The sequence below is a fragment of the Molothrus aeneus genome, chromosome 7 (assembly GCF_037042795.1).
Source record: "Molothrus aeneus isolate 106 chromosome 7, BPBGC_Maene_1.0, whole genome shotgun sequence".
NCBI lineage: Eukaryota > Metazoa > Chordata > Aves > Passeriformes > Icteridae > Molothrus > Molothrus aeneus.
In genome coordinates this window covers 24,470,336-24,493,119 of record NC_089652.1, presented here as the reverse complement: position 1 = coordinate 24,493,119, position 22,784 = coordinate 24,470,336, and the positions used below count along the sequence as shown (strand labels likewise).

The 22,784-nt window shown below is 47.2% G+C and overlaps 1 protein-coding gene across 2 annotated transcripts in view; it reads right to left on the bottom strand.

The window, feature by feature from the left end:
* The window catches only part of MARCHF4 (membrane associated ring-CH-type finger 4), a 105,318-nt gene that overhangs the window by 35,941 nt on the left and 46,593 nt on the right, over positions 1 to 22,784 (bottom strand). The window lies entirely within an intron of this gene.

Genomic DNA, 22,784 nt, shown 5'->3' with positions numbered 1-22,784 from the left:
CAGACAGACAGACAGCATCAGCAAGGCTCCCCTCCTTCCACAGCACGGCACAGCACACGTGGCAGGCATGGCAGAAGCTCCCTTATCCACCATTTGAGCTTTCTTCCTTTTTTACCTGGTTTGGCTCAGGCAATCATGCTGCTTCCATCCCTTTTTTCCTCTAATAATGCTTGGCTGATGTGAATGAGATGTCAGGGATGTAATGGTCTCAAATACTGGGTTCTTACATGCCTTGTCACCACTGAAGGAAAAGCTGGATAAGCACAACTCTTACCACTCCAGAGGACCCACACTGACCCCAACCAGCTCTGTTGGCAACCAGACACCACCAGTTCATTGCTCAGGTTTTTGTCTCTGCTACCTATTTTAGAAAGTGAGGTTGGTGGTGGTGATAAGTTCTGAGACAGCCTCTGCTGCAGGCTGATATCCTACTCAGACCCAGGGAGCTTCGTCAAGCCCAGGCAAGGAAAATGTTCTCAAATTTTTCTCCCACACCATCCAACATCCCAGCCAGTCATACTGATGAACTACAGGGCTGGCTATTTGCACCCTAGAAGCAAGCAAGATGGAGAACAAATTGTGTTCTGCCCTGTGACTCAGACAGTTAGAGTGGTGGCCGAAACACTGAACTTCCTGGCTCGTCCCCTTGTTTCTGGTGCAGCTTTTAACAGGGTATCCATGAGCGCCCCATATTATTCTGATCTATCGTCTGCTATCATCCTGTTCACCACGAGACTAAAATCCTCTGTGCACACAGGCTCAGGAGCCCTTTACAGTTGTTTGTAATTGCTTATTTAGGTTAGGAGAGAGCCATTACATTTTACTCCTCACTGTTTAGTGTTTAAAAGCCATATTATAGATTCCAGTTGTCTCTTTAGCTGTGCTCCAAGATTAAAAAGCTTTTAAAGGCAGAATATCTATGGGATAGTGAAGGTTGAATCATACTTTCAGCACGGGGGAGAAGATATTTGCTCTTAGAGCCCAGATCAGCCTCATCACTAGCCTGCTGGAGCACCAGGATAACAGAGCCTGGCACTGGACACTGCTGGATATGGTAACTGCCTCAGGTTATGAACCAGATCCTGCTCTTGCTAACCCTGGTGGGAAACTGTCTCAGCTTCTAGGTCACTACATCAGGTCTCGGAACCTAAGGAACTGAGGACCACACTGGGCAAGAGTGATACTTCTTTTTACAAAACCTAATGCAAACATGTTGATAGTTTCATTTGTTTCAGCTAGATCACCTAAAATGTCATCTTTGATGAAATTTTAGCAAAACTGTAAACAACTGTTTATGTTACAAACCCATCCTTGGCTATACTTGTTACTGGTTTTCATTATATATTGGGAGAGGGGGAGCAAGGAGAGTTGTAGGCTCCATGAACCTTTTTCACCTGGCAAGGGGTGACATGACAAACCAGAAGAAGGGAAGCAGGGAAGGATTATATGGGAGAAAGGTGCACGTGGGAATGAGCACTGACATCTGGCACTCAAACTCCCCACGTGAGGTCCAATTTGAGGGGGCTCAGGTTTGGCTGTGCATGTTTGTGCCCTTGGCTTAGACTGGGGTGGGACATCACCAGAGTGATTAGGAGCCCAGAAGAGCAGGTACTGCCAGACAGGATGCAAAAGGGGAGGGACCAGAACTTGGCACAACTCCTCTGCTTCCCCACTCACCAAACCTCTTCCACACCAAGAGCCAGCCTGGTACAAGGACCACTGCTCTCTGCCTCTGGTCTGCCCTTCTCATGTCAGTCCCTGGTGCCTTATTTTGTCAACAGTTTTGTCCCTCAGCACACAAATGAGGCTCCAGCAGTAAGGAGGTCATGCAGAAACCTCCCAGATCTGCAGCATCCCTGCCTTTCCACCTCACTGCACAGCAGGGTCTCTTACAGGGCTCAAAATGGTGAGTGCAGGACCTGGGCTTTGTCTAACGAGCAGCTGGAGGCATCAATGATGAGGGATCAGGAATGGAGCAGGATGGAGCAGGAACTAAGAGCAACAACCTCCAGGCAAAGGCAGAGGGGAAAAGCTGCAGCTACAGCCTGGACTCACGTTGGCTTCTGGGACTCTGTAATAAATGAGTCTCTGATATCTGAGCTTCTCTCTTCAGAGCCAAGAGATGTTCACAGATGTCCGACAGCACCATGGGGACCCAGTCTCCCTCCCTAACTGTGATGCTCAAACACACAGTCCTGCTAGCTCCTACAACCTCAGGATTCAGCTGTGGAGATGAATCCCCCAGTAACTTGATTTTAGCAAATCTAGCAAAAACTCAATTTATCACATTTTCTCCAGCCGTCTGAAATATTACATCCTTGTATGTGGCACACAGCTATTTTTGCATACTGTGAAGCCCAATTCTATCCACAGCAGGCATTTGTAAAACACTGCCACATGCACACACATGCACATGCACTCCTGTACCAGCAGAAAAACAAACACCAGGGGCATATTAAAGGAATAAATCCTTTGTACAGCAAAGGAGAAGGAGTCTCATTGCTGGCTGTACAGAGAGCTCAGGAACAGACCATTGGCTGTGATACACAGGAAGGTTTTTCTATACAGAGTCCTCTGCTGCTAAAAGTTACAGGAACACAAAAATAATCACAAAGTGAGACAAAAATCACAACAATTAGAGATGGAAATTAAATCCCTAACATCCATTTTTGCAGGTATGTAGAAGACGGGTCTGCACAACATATTCTCCAGTGCTCAAACAATTCCCACCAAATCCCTTTGGGGACTGCTCTCCAAAAACCCTTTGAAGGGTTTCAAAGGTTTTTTTTATTTCCCTATTTCACAACATTTATTTTTGCAACTTCCCATTGTAGAGTTATATCCCATCACTGGGATGAGTCTAAGCAGCATTTTTCCTTTGTCAGTAACTAGTGGAGAAATGCTTCCCAGCTGCAAGCTTCCTCCTCAGTTTGCTCACTACCATCTTGTTCTTCTGAAACACTGAAGTGTGCTTTGGACTCAGGGCACCTGCCTTCTTTTTCTTTTTCTTTTTCTCTTTTTTTTTTGCTGTTATCCAAGTCTAAATTAGGAAAAAACAGAGCTAACAAAAAGGGAAAGGTGCTCTGGCTCAGCCCCAACCATTTCAAACATATGCATGAAATGCTCTTCCCTACTTCTGGAAAGAGTAATTTACTGATCAATTATATATATAATATTCTTCCCTATCTCTCAATATGATGGGAGCTTGTCTCAAGGAGCAGCAAGGGCAAGGCCAGGCTGAACTGGCTTTACCCTGAGGAGGACAATACTGCTGGAGATGCACCAGTAGTGCAGGTCTGCTCCAGCTCTGTCCTTTCTGTCTGAACTCCCAATCTGTCCCCTGCAATATGTCAAAGTGGTTAATGATTATCTGGCCCCTGCTATTTAAAGCCTACTGGCAGGAGTGCTGAGAAAGGATGGGAAAAAAATTATTGTCAGTGCGTGCTTGTGGTGCTCGGTATATCCAGGGAGAAAATAACCACGTCAGGAGCAGCGTCAGCCCTGTTGAGTGGTGCTGGCAGAGTTCTGCCTGGCTTTTATCTGTCCTTTATCAGTGCTGGGAGCCCATCCGCAGCTGCAGCTGCTCACCCACCAGCAGGCAGACATGGGATGTGTTTCCCAGGCCTGTTCTTTTAACTGCAAATTAAGTACAGCAAATTTGCCCACCCAGTCTCCTTTAAACAGGGCAGGGCTGGGGATGATGGTGTCACTGGGCCAGGATGTGGTTGGTCTCCTGGGTTGGCCCAGCTGTGCTCACCGATGTCTGGTGCCTGGGCTGCTCCTGAGCACCAGCTCAGCTGGAAAGAGCCATGTTACCAACATCCTACTATCACAACCATTAAAGCAAACATTTTGAAAGCCAGTGCAAGCTGTACAGAAAATCAAGACAGCTGATGTTGATCTTAAGACCTGCAGTTTTTCCTTTACCTGTGCATTTTTCCAGCTCAGGCAGGCAAAGTAGCAAAAGCATCAGTCAGAGGAGCAGTGCCCTGGGCCAGAGCAGGTCAATGAGGAGACTCTGGAGGAGTTGTCCCATCACAAGGGCTGCCATCTCTCTCTGGGAGTGTACATGCAGCTGCTGCTCACAGATCTGCACGCATGCATCTGACTGCTAGCATTTATCTGAGTTTGTCTTGTTTGCAAAAGGAAGCCAGGGTCATTTAATTTCAGGTCTTCAGCTGTGTCTCCTAAACATACTTAAATCTTCCCATTGAGTTTAAATGCAATGGGAAATTTTATTACAGCAAATAAATGCCAAATTATTTCTATATTAGGAACATAATTACAGACAAATTAAGTAAAATGGCAAAGAGAAGTCCATTGTTACACAGCTGGTAAACTTCAATAAACATGTACTAATGACCACTCCGTCTTCACACACTTACAAGAGTTGCCCTTCCATCCTTTTGAACTAAACATGTTGTTACCAGCATCTCAAATGCTTCCCCATGCATGCAAGCCCTGTGCCAGCCAGCAACAGGCAACAAGGGACATGGAACAGGTATCTATGTGTATGTGTGTGTACACATATGTGTTATATTGCATGAAATTCTCCAGCACTGGGGCAAATTGACACAGTGTGGACCCAGAGAGAAGTGGAGCTAGGTCTCCTGTGGTGCCAGGACAGGACAGGACAGGACATGGTTATGTATGGTGAGATGGCATTTCCCCAGGCATCTCAGCAGAGCTGGGTGCTGATCCCAATCTCCATCTTGGCAGAAATCTGCTGAGAGACTTTTCTTGACCCAGCTGGGGGAATACCCCCACTGGATACCTCCCTAAAATCTGGAGAGCCTATAGGAGAATCTATGCAAGTGATTACAAAAGGAAATAATCCAGACTGCCATCTCTGTGACCAGACTTGGATCATCCCACAGCTCCCCTGCAAAACCTGATATTCCTGTGCCACGCAGAGACAGCACTGCCCATAGCAGGCAAGATCTGTGTGCCCTGGGGTGCTGTGAGTACCCCCATCCCAACAGGAAGAGAAAATGCAGCCCTATAAAGGAGAAAAATCCAACTCTGAACAATTGTTTCTGTTTCCTAGTTCTGATTTTATTAAGTCTGTGACTGCCTGGCTGAAGCCTCTGGTGTGTGCTCTTGGCCTGGCAGCTCCCTGGGTCAGGATCATGTCTCTGCAGGGCTCAGCTGTGGCAGAGGTGTGGGCAGAGGTGTGGGCCCCTCTCCAGGATTCCTCAACTTCTTGGCAGTATGAATGAGCAGCCACAGCTGGGCGTGTCAGGCAGGGGGCTCTGAGATGGGTGTGGTGGGGGCACAGCTCTGCTTTTTCATGGTTTTCAATGGGCATTAGCTGTTCTGTGTGCTTCAGGCATCTCTGCCTACAGGCTGGGTATGAGCAGACAGGGATCTCAGTTTTAGTGCACCCAGCAAAACCATCACACACCCCTCTGGGACCACCAGGAGTATTTTGGTGATGTCTGGGAGTATGGGCACTGGTTGGGAAAGGGATGTTTCTCACAAGGTCCTGAGCCAAAACCCCACATTTGTTCCAGTGAGTCTTGTCTGAAAAGCCATCGTGTCTGCAGAGCTCCCAATGCTCCAAAAACAACACAAATTGCCTTTCCACCCACAGAGGCTGCTGCTGTGGCACCTGTGAGGAGTGCTGGGGCTGCCACGCTGCTCAGGCTTTGTCTGCACCTCTCTGATGAAAACACGAAAGGCTGCAGCCACAGCTACAAGGAGGGCAGGGTGGGACCTGCTTTGCATCTTCCTTCTGCTGGAAAACTCATCCCACCACTGTCACAAGAGGCATGACTTCCCAGCTGAGCAGCTGATGCCCACAGCCTCTGGCTTCACCATGGACCAGGGAAATTTTAAGTTTTCTCTGCTCTTTCCCGTCTGCAGTGTTTTGTGCTTGTCACCACTGCTGAGACAGACAATGACAGAGGTGTCAGCTCAGAATTTGGGAGTGGGATGGAGAAGTGGGAAGGAAGACTTTCCATTTTCTGAGCATTACCATTCTCCCTGGGGACTCTTCTGTCAATGCAGAACTGAGGGACCATCACCTCATCTGGCTGCTCATCAGGGTAGGAACAAAGCTTGCCCATGTTTTAAGTCAAAACATGCTTTTTTTGGTTGAAGCAGATGACTCAAGAGTCTCAGCTGTGCTGCAGGCAGACAGTGGGTCAAATCCCTGTACCCATGCCCAACAACAGTGCAGGGATGTGGGGGAGAGGCATCTGACAGAGGCACCTGAGGTCCCTTCTCAAGGCTGTTCAGCAGAGAACAGGAAAGTCCCAAGAGGGCCCTGAGCTGCACTGGCTGCCCTCTTTACCAAATTGCTCTGCTCCTACTTTGCCACCTCTGAGCAGGATGTTCCAAAGCAAGACCTCTCATGGCACTGTCCCTGTGCCCCCAGGGGATCCCCACTGTCTATTAACAGGGATGGGTGCCACATCAGAGAGGCCTGAGGGCAACCTCTGTACTCCACCTTCCCACAGGGTAAGCAATGGTGCCACACACTCAGCCAGGCAGGAGCAGGGATGGGTTTCCTCTGCGCTCAGATCATCTCTCAGCTCTGCCAAGGAGCAGGAAAGAGGATGCCTTCTCTTCCTCCCTTAATTGCTAAAACCTTAAAGAATTCCGCAGGGCAGGAGGTGGGAGAGAGAAATGAAGACAAGGAATAAAATCTCATTAAGAAAAGAAAGAAGAAGGAAGAGGCTTGAGAAGTCCTGGGTGCAGAAAGCCCAGCGCATTGGAGAGGCGGCTGTGGCTCACTCAGCCAGGAGCCTTTGCTGTGGTGACTCATCCTGGGAGCAGTCTGGAGTGGTGGCTCTGCCCTCGCTCCTTCACTGATTTCCAGAGCTAGGTGACTGAACACAGCTCCACTGAGCCTAATGTGATCTGTCAGGGAGCTGGGGCGCATTTGCCTTGGTAACAGAAGAGAAAACAGGCAAGTTGCAGAGTTTAATATAAAATATTTGGACATGACCCAACCCCTTTTCACTATAAAAAAGGAAAAAAAGGACTTAATCTAGGCTAGGGCTGTTTCAGTATTTATCTGACAGCAACTTGGTCATGTGTTTCCCCACAGCCTGCTACTACATCTCTGGGTGCTTCTTTGCCACCACCAGTAAAGACCAAAGGGAGCTGGTTTGGGAAGGTCTGGGTGTCTCATGGCTTAACACCAATTTCCTTCAAAGCAGCAGAAAAAATGCATTTTTGTGGGAAACAGAGAATCACAGGGCATTTTATGTGCAATGAGCTATGGAGTACTTTAACACCTGGTTTCAGGCCAGTGAAAGGTGAAGGGCAGAGAGCCATTCAATTTAAGTCCCACTTGGCCAGGGAAGGGAGACAGCATGAAAAGGGATGCTGGGGATTGGTTCTCACCTGAGTCCACCACTGCAGGGCAAATGAGAGGGAAGGACAGTCCCTAAGGGTCCTCTTAACTGAGAGGAAAGATACTGAACTCCATCTGTGTGTGCAGGTCTTGCCAAGACAGGCCCTTCTCGGAGGAGATTCCTCTGAACAGGAATCTTGACCCATCCGTTTTCTTCAGAGCAAATAAGCAAATGAGAGCAAATCAGAACAAGGCAGTCCTCAGTGCAAATCAGCTCCTCAGCAAACACAGGGACCAGCAAGCACTCCTGCCATGTTGTTGTTGCCACCAGCAAACCCATGACAAAGTAGCTGAAACTGATCCTGAAAAATTATTCCACTAGAACAAAGTTGAACTTTACAGAAATACAGAATAAGGAATCAGGAATTAATTATTAATAGCCCAAGGAGCAGAGAGGTTACAGAATATGGTATTTATTTGCTTTTCTCTCTACAGAAGGATTTTCACAAGCAAAATTACTTGACTTATGTGTTCTACAGCCCACTTCATCCTAATGTCACTGAACATGTTTTTGACTAGCTGATTTAAGTAATTCTTACTAAATGTTGCTTGGTTGCAAGGAATCAAAAGGCAAGTGTCTCAAATATCTCCTGCTATGCCTCATCAGGTGTGATAATAGCACCGATTAAGTGAAGAGCCTTTAGTGCATGGAAGTCACAATGCTGCACATGTGAAAGCAAGGTACCTGAACACCCCTGAGCACTTGGGTGTTGCACTGAGTTCAGCTCCAGACTCATCCTGAATACTGAGTGGAGCCATTTCAGCATCCCAGAGAAGAAATGTCATGACCTGTAGCTCCTGGGCTTTCACCCAAGGTACTGAGGGCTTTAAGCTTCTGGAGATTTAGCACAGACTCCAACCCTTTCATGAGGTAGTTACTTCTGAAAAAGAAATCCACTGTTGTTTCACTCTGGCTCTTCTTAATTAAATTTAAAGTATTTCAGACAATACTTGGATTTATTCTGTGTGAGATACAAGGGGGAACTCAATTTTGCTCCCTAGGATGCGATGCTGGGATAAACCTGATGCAACACCATGAAGTCAAACAACTCTTCAGCACAAATCAAGTACCCTTAAGTTATGGCTTCTTGTAATAAATCTACAATCATCTATAGAAGTTTTCTCTTATTTTTGGGGGGGGGGTGGGAGGTACAAATGGCTTTTTCACTAGAGAAAGCCTTATCCAAATAAAATCTTTCCAAATATACTTATTTTTTCCATAGATAAAAAAGATAGCAATTATTCCTTACTATCTCTAAGTTCAAAGCATAAAGTTAATGCTTTCAGAATGCAAGTACTGTACAATGCAATTCTTATCCGAGATGTGCTCATAATTCAGCAAATTGAACTTTGCAGCTACTTCCCTAGGAAGCTGTTCATAAAGATATTCAGCTAATGGCCATTTCAGGAAACATTATGCCATCAGCTGCTGAGGAAAATCTACAGAAATGGATGCTGCTTGACTCTCCAAACACAAACGCCACTTTTAAAGACAGTGAAAGAAACAGACCAATAGGCTTTTTGGTTTTGGTTTTTTTTCCTCAGAGAAAGCTGAAACATTAGACCTAAGAAAATCTTTACTCTGTAATATTTGCCTAATATTCCTGGGTTCTTCAGGAATGAGAAAACAGCCAGGTGCTATTGGCAGTCATATAGCAGTGAGATGCTCCTTCCAGAAGTGCAGCAACTGCTTAGGAGCTGCTTCACCCTGGTACCAGCAGCTCATCAGTGGAGGGGAGCAGATGATGGCAGCCAGGATTTGAGGGTTGTCATTTGCCATAATACCCTCAAGTGACCCCCAGACAGGACTGAGGGCAGCACAGTGAGGAACTGAGGGGGCCATGTGCACTTTCAATAAGTGGAAGCCAATAAAAAGGTACAAACAGAAGCACAGAGCAAATCTCCACTACTCGAAAGCAGTGTTTCCCAGCTGGGAGTGGAGATGGGGACATGACAGGAGGGACTGTCCCAACAGGTCTGGATGGGAATGGTTATGCAGGAGCTTTTCCTGCTCCATTTGGGATGGTCAAGACTGGCAGCTCAGAGATGGAAACCTTTCAAAGCTATGTCTGTCTCCAAAGCTGTTTGTGTCTCCTGTGGTGTGAGGTAGAGCTCAAATGTGGGCTGCTGGCCTTGGAGGCACCTGGGGTGAAGGCTGAGGACAGCCTGGTAGGGGGCTGAAAGCAAAAGTGAGGTGGGAGACCACACACACGTGGCTGCTGCAGCAGCAGGGGAGCTGTGATATAAAATAATGAGCGTGGTTTGTTTACTTTTGGCTTCACTAGCACTGCGGGACTGAGCAGGTTCATTAAGACGTGGCCTGATCCGCTTTTCCTTTCAGCCTCCCAGACTCAAGGAGAAGAATATGCAATTACAAAGTTCACTCATGTAGAGCCCTTCAATTACTGGGTAACTCTGTTATGGCTTTTCCAAACGTTTCAAGACTCGTGCAATAGGACATGACATCTGAAGTAATTTATTTTTCATCTGCTGATTAGCAGAAATTAAAATGGTTCTCAGAACATCCCAATTTATGTGAGATCAAGTTCCTTATCATCTTAGTGATGAAGGCATTTCTTTTTAATGTCTCAGTCAACCCTGCAAGCAGAGATGCTGAACAAAAATACATGAAGGATGCAGCCAAAGGGAGAATAGAGGCCCAGAGGGTCAGCAGGGCAGTGGAGCTCCAGAGCCTTGCCTTCCAGTCCTGCCATAAGGTCACTTGAGTGTTTGGCAGAAAGTCAAAATGCTCGCTGGCACAAACGTGCACTGGAGGCAGAAGCACCTCCTTTCTAAATGATGCAGCTCCAGAGTGAAGCTAAACTGCCTTTACTGGCAGTGAGCTGAAAACCAGCCATAAATATAAAGGGTTTCTTCTGCGGGTGTCTGCCAGCAGCAGCAGAGCAGCTGCCTGCAGGATGCACTTGTGCCATGATGATGGATACCACTCCGGATCCCACCAGGCAGAACTGCCAGCAGCACCTCTCCAGTGGGATCCAGGGAAGTACTCATGGGGCTGTGGTGGGGGGTGTCTGCAGGGCTGGCAGCTCAGGGGGCGGCGAGTTGGATGGAAGAGTGACAGCACAGAGCAGCCTGAGTAAGGAATGGGGTAAGGGAGAGGATAAAAGCAGGGGGCCTCACACCATTTGGCCATGGCAAGAGTGGTCACACTGCCCTTTCATTTGCTTTCTATTTTCAAGGCATCCTGGGAAAGTAGGTGAAGTCCCCTGGGACAAGGCTGGGTTTAGGAGGCAGGGGAGCATGCTCTTGCTGACTGTCAGAACCTTCCTCCCTGCCACAGCAGGAGCCTGCTCCAGAGCTCATAAACCCACAGGCCCACTTAGCTGAAGTGCAGCAAAAATACACCATGGGAAAAGGCAGCTTAATCCCCAAATCCTTTTGCCTAGTGTGACAACTTTCCAGTCAAGAGCAGCCCAATAGGATAGAGCCAGAGGTACCAGTGGCACTGGGGGCACTGTCCCAGGGGAAGCTGCACCACACTAATTATGATTTTTTCAGTGCTGCCCTGGCAAAAGGCCTCCGGTATACCAAGCTGCATAAATCCATGTGTTTCAGTCTTTGCCTATATACATATCCTGGAAAGCCTTCTTGTGTTTTCCTACTTCAGCTTGGGAAATCCAGCTTTCCTTTCACAGGCAGAATATGAAACAGAGAGGAGAGAAAGTAGAAATAAATATAAGAACAGATGTAACATTAGTCAAGTGGGCTATAGAGGCCATTTTCTTATTTTTTATCAATCTTTAGCACAAGTTGAAGACCAGGTTTACTGGTGTGTGTAAAAGTGAAATACACACACACAGATGTGCATATATAAACGTGCCAGGGCTTTGAGGTTTCAGCACTATCAGTGCAGAGATACTAAGCATTACATAGGGCTGATTTATCATCTGACTCTGCGATAGCCTTTTGAAGATGTACTGATTGGCAATTTACATACTAACAAAAACATCAACACTGAGGCAATGTCAGATGCCATGCACAGCTATGCTCCGCTCCAGAGGTGGCTGAACTTCAGACAGTGGCCAAATCATTTGTATCCCTCAGCATGAAAGATGCCCTACTGAAATATGAATTATTGTCTCTCTGTTATTGGTCTTTATTGTGCTTTGTCAAATTGGTTCTCCTGCCCTTTCCCCATGGGATTTGCTGTTTGAGATACAGAACCTGTTTGTGCCAAGCAAGATTCCTCCTACCACAGCTGGATTAGTCTAGCTCAGTGAACTATGTCCAGTCAGACTGGGCTGTGGCCTTCTTTAGCTACAGGTTAGGCTGCGTTTCTCTGAAACAACACATCTCCTCTGTAACAACTTGCAGTTCTTTCAGCAAGTTGTGTTTCCACACAGGAAGGCTCAAATACCTGTTCCTGAGTTCCAGTGCTGGAGATTTGATTGTATCCATCTAACCTGCACTCAGCTTTTAGGATGGGGTTGTCCTTTACATCCACCCAGCTGCTCTACTCCACTTTCTGGTGCACCAAGCCAGGAACAACATGAAAATGCCCAGCCCACTTCCCTGACAGTGACCTGCTGTACTCTGGCAAGACTCATCACTCCTTCACTTCTGTTCATGCAAGCAGCTGGGATGGAAGAAGGGCACTGGAGAGAGAAGAGGAAAGAGGGAAGCTGCTCTCATTGCTTTGCCCTGGATGTCATTAGTACAAAGGGGACAGGGCTGCAAGTCCCAAGAGCTGAGTTCTTTTAGTACAACACTCCTGGGCTTTGTTGTGATTTTAAGAGGTTTTTGAAAGATCCTAGTGGGTTTTTTTCTTGCCTTTGCAGAACTGAGGCTGGTAGAAAGATAAGCACAGAAATGATCACTATCCACACATGTGTATTTCCTGGAGGAAGTCCCACTAACTGCTCAGGGCAGGGTATTGTGTAATCAGCTACTCATCTGCTCTTTGATGTCAAGCACTGAGAAGTTGTGTCTGCAGAGCCAAGAGCATTCAAGCAAGACTAAAGAAACTCATTACCCAGCTATCACCCTCCAGGGCAATGCTCCAAGAATGGGAAACACCTGCAGCAGCCACAGAAGCTCCTCATGGGCTGCAGTGTGATGGGAGCTGTGTGGGGAAGGTACAGAGTGGGCCCTGGCAAAAGCTCTCCCTCCCACAGCTCTGCTGATGTCCTGCTGCTGGGTTTGGGGAAGGCTCCATGTTGTGATCCTTGCTCTTCATTTATCTACATGTGTCCACAGTGTGTAAAGATCTTGAAAAAACAAGGCTGTTGAAGAGAAAGTTAAGCATGGCTGGCCACCTGTCTGCATGGACATTGATCTTCACTGGTGTGTCTGTTGCTCTGGCAGTCGGAGCATGTCCAGCCTAAAGCACTGGGGCAGCCAGTTCTGCTCTGGAGGCAGGTCCCATCCCTGCAGCAGCCCTGTTCACCTGCAGAGGTGCCTATGTGGAAGCTGTTTTTCAGGGGCCCTGCCATTGTTCTCTGATAGCAAACTGAAACTTTAAGGAAAAAGAAATTACCTAACTACGTCACAACCTCCTGGTAGAGGGGCTTCTCCTCTTCACTATGTTTGCATACAAATTCTCAGCCTACCTTCTGCATCCTGGGTGAAATGAATGGGCAGTTGCAGATGATTTTTTGTATCCAAAACGAGTACCTCCAGCTACCATGCAAATCTGTGAAGGGCCAGTGCTCAGTGGTCCCTCACTGCAGGGATGGCAGAGCAGGGTCGAGGGGCCCTGGCAGAGATACAACACCTGCATCCAAAGCTCTTGCCCAAGCCATGTCTGCCTTCATCTCTGGTACCCACACATTTCCACAGGTAGTAAATACATTTCAAGGTTTTCCTTTTGAGGGGAAGTGAGTATGAAATGAAAGCAGTGGTGCCTCCTGGCAAGGCTACAGCAATCATCCCAGGAAGCTGGAAGAGTTCTGACAGCCCCAGGGTCTGGAGGGTGAGAACACCCCGTGTCCTCCAGACCCCTTCCTCGTGCTTGGTCACATTCCTGGGCTGTGGCAGCTGCCATGGAAGCTGAACAAGATTTCTGGGTGGGACCTGCATCCTGGCCTTCACTGCTCAGCATCTCCTCCAGCTATTTTGCCCTCCTGCTGCTGGGAGGAGAGCAACGGGTTTTGAATTTTTAATTTAATTCCTTCTCTTTATTTCTTTGGAGATAACGGAGATGAAAGTCTGCCTGGTAACAGTGCTGAGGAACACAAGCACACAGGGGGCAGGTCTTGAAACGTGCTCTGCTGCACTGCCACGTGTTTTAAGGCTGGCTGTATTACAAACTGAAAGCAGGGTGTCCAAGTCCCTCCTGACCGGTTCGTTTTCTGGTTAAATTCATTGCTTAATAGGAAAAAAGTAATAATCCTAGCCAGCAGCTATTAGACTTGTCAATGGTTACAGAGGGGAGCTTGCCTCCCTCCTTACCTGAAGAGGTTTCAAGGAAACAGGGACATAAGCTGAATGAGATTTTCCCCAAGGTGAGCCAAAAATATGGGCATGTTTGCCCCCACAGGAATGGTTTTATTCGCTCAGCCTGCAGGTAACTTGGACATGACAAGGCTGGGGTTGGAGCACAGAAGAGGGGAGGCGGAGGGGAAACAGTCACCTGGGTGTAATGGGATGGAAGGGAGAGAGGTGTGAAAGCGCAGAGGAAGCGGAGCCGCGGGAGCTGCGCTGAGAGCAGAGAACAGGGGCTGGAGCAGGGAGCAGGGGCTGGAGCGGCAAACAGGGGCTGGAGCGGCGAACAGGGGCTGGAGCAGGGAACAGGGGCTGGAGCAGGGAACGGGGCTGGAGCGGCAAACAGGGGCTGGAGCGGCAAACAGGGGCTGGAGCGGCGAACAGGGGATGGAGCGGCAAACAGGGGCTGGAGCGGCGAACAGGGGCTGGAGCAGGGAACAGGGGCTGGAGCAGGGAACGGGGCTGGAGCGGCGAACAGGGGCTGGAGCAGGGAACGGGGGCTGGAGCAGGGAACAGGGGCTGAAGCAGGGAACGGGCTGGAGCAGGGAACAGGGGCTGGAGCAGGGAACGGGGGCTGGAGCAGGGAACAGGGGCTGGAGCAGGGAACAGGGGCTGGAGCGGCGAACAGGGGCTGGAGCAGGGAACAGGGGCTGGAGAAGGGAACAGGGACTGGAGCAGGGAACGGGCTGGAGCAGGGAACAGGGGCTGGAGCGGCGAACAGGGGCTGCCCATCGCGGCTGGCTGGGCACAGAGAGCCGGGCGGGAGGGAGCCTGCCGAGATGGATTATTTGCTTTTCCCTACGGGGCAGGGACAAAGCACTGCTAGGTGAACGTGCTAAAGCCACGCTACCTCAACACTGCCGGCAGATCAGCCCTGCCTTAGCCTGGGTGATGCTTTGCTTCTCTGCTTCGGGCCTGAGGATGTTGGGCAGAGGGATCTCAGGGATGATTATCTGCTCATCGTCCCAGGGCACAAACCCTTCAGAGCAGGGCTGGCCCAGGCTTTGCACTGTCCCCAGCTTTGCACAGATCCTTGTGCACACTGTTTTCCAGAAGCAAACCCAGTGTATTCCCTGCATTAACTACAAAGCAAACTCAGATATGCACAGGGAGTCACTCAAACCTGCCTCGCTCTGCCATCACCTTCCCTTTCCTCCCCGTCTGCACTTTACATCACCTCTCTACAGGCATGAATTTCTTCTTTTTCATTCCAGACTGTCAGGAGGAGATGGCAACAGACAGCTGCTTATCCTGTCATGTCCATCTGCAATGTTGTCTCAGGAGGAATATCATACATTACAGTTGTGAAAGATGATGGGACAATACCTTGGGACAGACACAGGGAGTGAGGGCCTACAAGGGAAATGCCATAATTCATCATTGGTGTGGGTGTAGTCAGGCTTTTTACACATTGGTAGTCAGTTATGGAGATTGTCACACATAGAAAAGGTTCCCAGTTCCCACCAGGCAGCAGAGGGAGGATCCTAAAGTGCCCTAGAGAAACAGCCCTACTACATTCTTTAAGTATTAATATAACCCTAAAAGCATCATGTCTAAAGGAGAAAATATTTCCAGACACCTAACTTCCAAAAATACAGTCCAAGGAGACCCCAGGGCTTCCCCAGCTCAGAACTCTCCTGCAAGGACACACAGCATCTTCACAGCCCACCTGCAGCTGCTGCAGCCTTCCACCTCACCAGGTCTGACCCAGGAGAAAGCCCATTGGGCTCATTTCCACAGTCCTGAGGGCATTATCAAACACACCTGAGTATCCTGGGCACACCTTTGAAGAGTGGAAAGTGAGGCTGGTTTAGGGTTTGGATAAGGCAGTGGGGTGTCCTCTTGGGCTAGTGGCCAAGAGCAGTCCCAGGGTGCCCAGGAGGGGACTCTCCATAGCCAAACAGCTTCTCAGAGCAGCTATGAGGAGCTTAAGTCTCTATTAAAGCAGGGAGCTGTCTGGGTATGGGTTTGCTATGGGTCACACAGGAAGCTTGGGAAGATTTTGCTGGCTCTCTGGTGCTGCTGCTGCTGCTATTTGGGTGGCTCTGTCCATAACAACCTCTGCTGAAAACCAGCCTAAAATCTTTAGTGGGGCCAGAGAAGATAGAGAGCTACAGAATGGAGGCTGTCCCTAGAAGCAGGATGGAAGGAGGCTGAGCTCCCTTTCAGCCAGCAATGTTATGGCTTTTGTTTGGCTTTAGTGAGTTTGTTTGGCTTTACTCTGAGCCATGCAGGATTCATTTCTCTGGGACAGTGACAATGTTAGGCTGCACCTCCTTTCTAGGAGGACTTAGCTCACTGGTCTTGCTGCCTCATGGGGAGCAGGTACCACTGATTTTTCTCAGCCTCCCCTTTCCTGTCTCCTCTCCTTGTCCCTATGGTCATGCAGTGCCTGCATGTGATCTGTGAACTCATTCCTAGGCATGGACTGGAAGTGTTTCATAATGAAATGCAATCTAGATTTATTACTAAAACACAGCTATTTTCATGTAGAAGAAAAAAAAAAGAAAACAACAAAAAGAAAAAAACCCTTCTGTCAGCCTGTGGTGACCAGAAAATACTTAAACCTACCTCTCATCAAGGAATTTGCCCTTGCCCCAGTCCAGGCAGCCCCTAGGGGACTGATCTGTCCTCAGTGCAGCCAGGTAGAAATGGAAGTGTGAGCTCTGAACTGAGCTGGCTGGGATTCCTCCTGCATGCACCTTTATTTACTCTGGATGTTTCCCAGGTACAGAATTTCTCAGGAGCAGATTAATGGCTGAATGTGAGTAGAGAGCTGACATGAGCTTTTTAACGTGATGCTAAACACACTTCATCTTTAATCATCTGTGGTGCAGAAGCCCCTCCCAGTCCTCCAATCCCTAGAGAAGACTTTAGGCTCTGCACCGTGCAGGACTAGACAATGAGACTGCTGTAGATGTAAACATTGTAGGTTATGTCTCACATACCTCACCCTTGATGTGTTCTATGCTCCAGACTTGTTTCCTCTACCATGAACCTGAATACAGACCCTCAGCCAACGGGGAAGGAATGTTTTTCACCAGAGATCTGATCCAGTTCTAATTTTTTGTTTTTCCTTTCTTGAACCTCAAGAGTTTGATATGGTCTTGGGGATAAAAAGAAGTTTTCTGTCCACAAAGCACTGTTTCTTTCATGTTCAAGGACTGGAATAATGGGTCTGCTTACATAGTTTTGTTTTGTTTTGTTTCATTTTTTATTTCCCCTGTGGGTCAGGCCAATTTTTCACTTTTTATCAGGTCAGCTGATGAAAGCTCTCTGCAAACCTTGCTGTGGACTATGGGACTGCACCTTCACCTCCCTGCCCTATCCCCAGGCTCACAGAAACATGCCATTGCAACCCAGCAGCCTTTCAGGCAGGCATTTACTTATTTCTGTAATTTTGCTGTAATTCTGTGGGTCTGTGAGTTGCAAAGTGGTTGTTGGGAGTGCTGTTACTGCTCCTTGCGTTGCTGTGAACCTGTGATCAGGCATCACTCACCTCTGACCTGCTGTCTCGGGCTCCCTACAAATGCAGGGAGCAATAATCCATCCACCATAATATGTCTTTACCAATCATTTCTGAAACTGTGACAGGATAAGGTACTGTGCAACTGAAGACTGAGACTCTTGGGAACAATTATGAAACCAATATCCTAAAAATGCTCATTTCCTTCTTGCAATTCTGTGTTTTCACTTATACTTTAGGAAAACTATTGTAGCTTGTATTTTCTGAGAGACAAGCACTGCCAGCAGCAGACTGGAGATGCTGTTGAGTTCTTTGGGATGCTTTTCCTCAGGGCAAAGACTTCCCTCCCCCCCACTCTACTGAATGGCTCATTAGATCCTATTTAGGTGGAAACAGTACTTATTTCACTTGGGAGATACTCAGAGCTGTGTGCCAGACAAGCTCTCTCTACCTGGAATTATTTTGAAGGATGCTCCTCTGCAATACTACAGTAATTGTAAAAAGATCACCCAGGTGTATTAGCAAACTGGAAGCTTTGAGTGATGATAAATGAGTGATAAGCTGTTTACTAATTTGAGGTTTATCTGTTCCCGCATGTGTGTGAGTTTGGAGCTGGCTGCTTTCAGTGATCATGGCTGGTTTCAGAATTGCTTGTTCTCATTTAGATTTGCAACACCCAGAGGAGATTTTGCACAGGGGAATACCCACGCTAGAAACAGCAAAAAAAGGCTGGAGAAGCACAGGTGGACCTGCTGTGTGTGCGCCCTGATGAAAGCTGCAAGGTCAAGGAGGGACAGTGATTATTTGGCAAAGTTCTAAGAGAAGCAGTGGGAGAAAGTGAACAAAAATGTGGCAAGGGTCCACCTTAGCTGGGATGATGCTGCTCTGGGCTGGGAAGGGTTTTCCCCTCACACTGACTCTGCTCCAGCCTCCATGTGTCGTGAACCACGATGCTTCTACTGTTTCTGTGGGTATTAGGAATAACACATCTTCATCCTTGCAGTCAGAGAAATAAAAGCTTAAATATATTCACAGAAGGCTCTTCCAGAAAGAGAGCCCTGTTGGATTTGACTTCAGAGGAAGGAGGCTTTGGTGCTGAGATTTTGTTGCCTTGCACAGCATCTCCTTAGGGAGAGCAGACCATGGCAAGCAGCTCTGGGCTGTGGGGAGAGGCTGGGTGGTGGTCACCAGCCCCACATCTGGTCTTGCTAACTGAGTGAATGCTTTTGTGCTCAGAAATTGGAGCCTGCTTTCAGAAGAAAGATGTAAGATTGAAGAGATCACTTCAGCCACCAGCTCCAGCCTCCTGTAACTGCATGTCATAAATTTGCTCTCAAACGTGCTCTGCTTCATTGTAATATCAGTTCAGTTTAATGACCCAGCTCCTTCTGGAATGTTCCTCCAATAGCTCCCTACTTGGTCAGTTGGAAACTTGTTGAGTTTCACCCTAAATTCATTCACGCTCTATCTAGATTAAATATTCCTGTTGCAGAATAATTTTGGGAAGCTTGAACAGCTTGAACTCTCTACCCAGAGTTACATGTCTCCTCTTTATTTACAGGGACAAATCAGGTCAGCAGTTTATTTTTCCCTGGGCTCCCAAGCTCCTGCTCAGGAAGCCACCTTGGGTTTGTGTGCAGCCTGTTTCTGCACTGTTGCTGGATTGAAACAGCCCTCCAAGCATGGTGTGCTCCCTGTGCTACCCCGGCCCAGCCTTGCCTGCAGCCAGACACAGGTATCAATACTGCAGAGAACAGTAGGGACACCCTGTTTTCCACAGTGTTCAGGATCACATTTGTCTTTTTCAGCCCAGACGCGCTCTGGTCACTCAAAATCACTGATCCCAGAGTTCCTCAAGGAGCTCAATTATCTTCTGTTTTCTGGGGGTAGAGACATCAGACACAAGGAACCATCACCCTTCTGCTTTTGATGTGTGCAGGACTTTACAGCAGCAAGTGCAGGAATATTATTTGTACCAGAAGGCATACACTGGAGCCTTGTGAGACCAGCCTGTGTGAGGTGGAAGCCTCACAAGTTACTCTTAAAGCCAAAGGGTCTTTAAATGATGGGAACCCCTAGCTACAAAAAGCCAAAAATATGAAAGAAAAATATGAAGGAGCACAGCAGCAAAAACCCAGATGAGCTGAAGATTTCCTTCAGCAAAGCAGAGCCCTCAGTGTCCCTCTTGTCTGTGTTTCCCTCCAAGGCCCAAGGCAGACACTGGTGCTGTAAGTCACAGAGCAGGGATGGGGGAGAGCTGGGGAGATTTCCACTTCTCTTTAAGGGCAGAATTCCTGTGTTTCCTGCTCATCAGTTCAAATGTTGCATTGTCCAAACAATTCATTGCAGAAGGGAATTAAACAAACATCCCCTTTCATTTTCCACAATAAGAGTTTTATTCCCGGGAAACCTTGTTTGCTGTCTAATAATTTAATTGGTGTAAGACAAATATACTGATTAACTGTTTCTAAATTTACTCACTTGGCGCAACAAAAGGGAGCTTAATCTTGCAATGAAGTGATTTGAATGATGGGTACCTTTGAGAGGCAGATCAGGATATAAAGTCAAATAAGGAGCTGTGCTGGGAAAACCTGCTGCTCTGTTCCTCTGTGCCTCCAGCTGTTCCTGCATGTGGGGCAGAGCACTGAACTGGAGGCAGAGCCCTTTAAAATACCCTCAGTGCCATTCAGGACGAGGAAGTCCTTCTCCCAGGTGTGCTCAGGCTGGCTGAGGCAATGGCAGTGTCATACCATGACCTCAGGTTCACAGGATGCACAAGAGGGAAGTCTGGAGTGTGTTATTTTCTGCTTGTCACCTTTTGAAGTCTATGGCCATTTTCAGACCTCATCCTGTGAAGCCAGTGGGAAGGTGCAGGCAGAGATCTTGAAGTGCTTTCTGGACCCCTCTGGTGTATCACCCCCCTGAGCACATGAGCAACAGCACTCAAATAATACTGCTAGGAAAGCAATGAGGTGGTGAATGCATTTCCTAGCACCTTTCTTCTGCTGTTTTTGCAGAGGAAGGGCACAGCTGATGTTTCAAATCCCCCGTGGCTTGGTGAATTTGGCCTTTGGGTTTCAGTGTAGCCTGTGAATGTGGTTGGTGGCCAGTTTGAAGGCTTATTCTGCAGTGAGACATCTTCTATATCCCATCAAGGGAAAACCCTGAGTCATGGTGATGCCTCATTCAGCTCTGATGTCTGGACTGGATTAATAACCTGGTCAGCTTCACATAATTGTAAAGAGGGAGGGCAAAAACCCAGTGGGCTGTCACTAAAACTAGTTCATTCAGGCCTGCAGCCAACATTCCAGATGTTCTGAATCTTTTGGGACATGTGGCAGAAAGGATAAAAACAAAACAAAAAAACCAACTCAGCTCTTTAATACTTAATTCACATAAATTTTTATGCTTTTTCTGATCCATGTGTCTATGGCTTGTGAGAGTATGAATGCACTCTAGGGATGCGGGCAAAGATTTAAGCCATAATCCCTTCAATTTCAGACATTTAAGAAATATAAATTTCCACCACAAGAGTAACTGCTTCTCCCAGGTCTAAGAGATGTTAGTATACATGAAAGGGAAGGTCAGAAAGGACAAAAGAAGACTCAATCTTGCTCTCCAGCAAATTCAACAGGAAACCTCTTTTTGACTGTGCTGAAATTGGGACCTTGAAGAAAGTGTCTCCTGCTGAAACATGCTGAGGATATTTTAAAACCAGATTAATAAATAATTGGACCATCTGCATCAGAGTCTGTAAGTGGAGTGACACATGGAGGGCGTCTGTAAATGGAACAGCTTCAAATATGCAGAGTAAAATACACAGTGGAATGGATTATTTTTTTTCCAGAATAGACATAATTATTGCCCATTTGCGTCTCAATGGCAAGCACAATGAGAGACATTGCCTTAGAGATGGGCTGATTTCTCCTAAGAATGGAACCAATAGATAGTAAAAGATTGTGCCTGCCCTGCAGAGGTGACAATCATATTACTGAGACAGAGCTGAGTCAGGAGCAATACCAAGGAAATGGTTTTCCTGAGGCTGGGGAGCAGATCAGCTTCCCATTTCCTAGGATCCAGCTGGGCCCCTTTGCTGACAGAAGAAGATATTGCCTCTAAGGCCACCAATATCTGTTGAATCACCTCCCATCGCTCCAGGGCACTGTTTGTCCTGCTCTGGACAAGTGTTTTAATTAGTGTTCCTCTTGGGGCTGCAGCAGTGGTTGGGGTTAATGCTTTCCAGCCACAGCCTTCATAAGAGCAGGGTCAGACCAGAGCTCATTGAAAGAAGCTGCTTCTGGACCACTGTGTTTAGTAACTCCTAATCCCTCTTTCAGGTGTTTTATTCTCTTTATTTTCTCCTGCAACATCCCAAGGAAGTGAGTTGCCAAGCTGATGCATTGCGCTTCCTTGTGCTGCTTTTTGATCTGGCACCTGGGCACCCTTTGGCTCTTGTACTGGAAGAAGTGATGAGTAATCAACTGTTTCTTGTTCTTGATGCTGGATTTTGTAGCTTTCTACCCTGAAGTCTCCACTACCATTCAATTGCTGAGCCAAGGTGAACTAGTTATTTAGCTTCCTGCTTTCTAGAAACACACCGAAGGAAGGTGGTGTATTTTTTGGGGAAAAATGTCTCATTTGCATAACCTATAGATAGCAGCAACATCAGCCTTTTTTAAAACCTGAAATGAAGAGGAACATTGAGAGAAGCAGTGACAGCAAGAGAAACCGTTTGACTGAGAGACAGAGTGTGGGATTTATCACATCTAATGTGCAGTGCTCCCCTGCAAACTCCCCATCTGAGCTTGGCTCCCTGAGCTCCTGGTTTAGGGACAAGTCAAGACAGGTAAGAGGGGACCATTAACCATCCACAGCAAATGGATGCTAACTAGTCTTGACATTTCCTTGCTGGGCCATGTTTGTTATTGATCCATGCGGACAGTGCTTGGTTTCTAGATGTTTCTGAAGGTATTTGGGGTGCAGTGTGCTCACCTTCCCTTGAACACCTGGAAATTTCTGATCTCCAAGGCAGAAATTATGCCTCACAAAACCGAGATGTGGTATTTTTAGTCTTCTTGCTGCACAATCACACTGACTAGAATTTAAATTTTTTATAAATGCAAACATGTTTTTGATCAGTTGATGTCTCGTTTACACTAATAGAATTAGCTTTTATAGGGATAACTCCTTATTTTTAAATTGTAGTTGAAACTGCATTATATATATGTAGAGGGGAGACAGTCTCTTCTGTTTTGGTTGATTGAAATATATCTTTACTGTGAACAATGCATGTCATTATTTTTAGAGAACAAAAGAGAAAAACCTATTTGTCACTTCAGCTCTTCATTTAGTGTCTTCATGTGTAAAGAAAGCAGCAGCATTAGCATGAAGCAGGTGCTAAATATATAAATACATGACAAAGACCTAGAAAAGGGTCCTTACTCATGGTAGCAATGGAGTCTATCACTAAAAAAATATATATAAAGGAGTAGAGATAATTATAAAGATGTA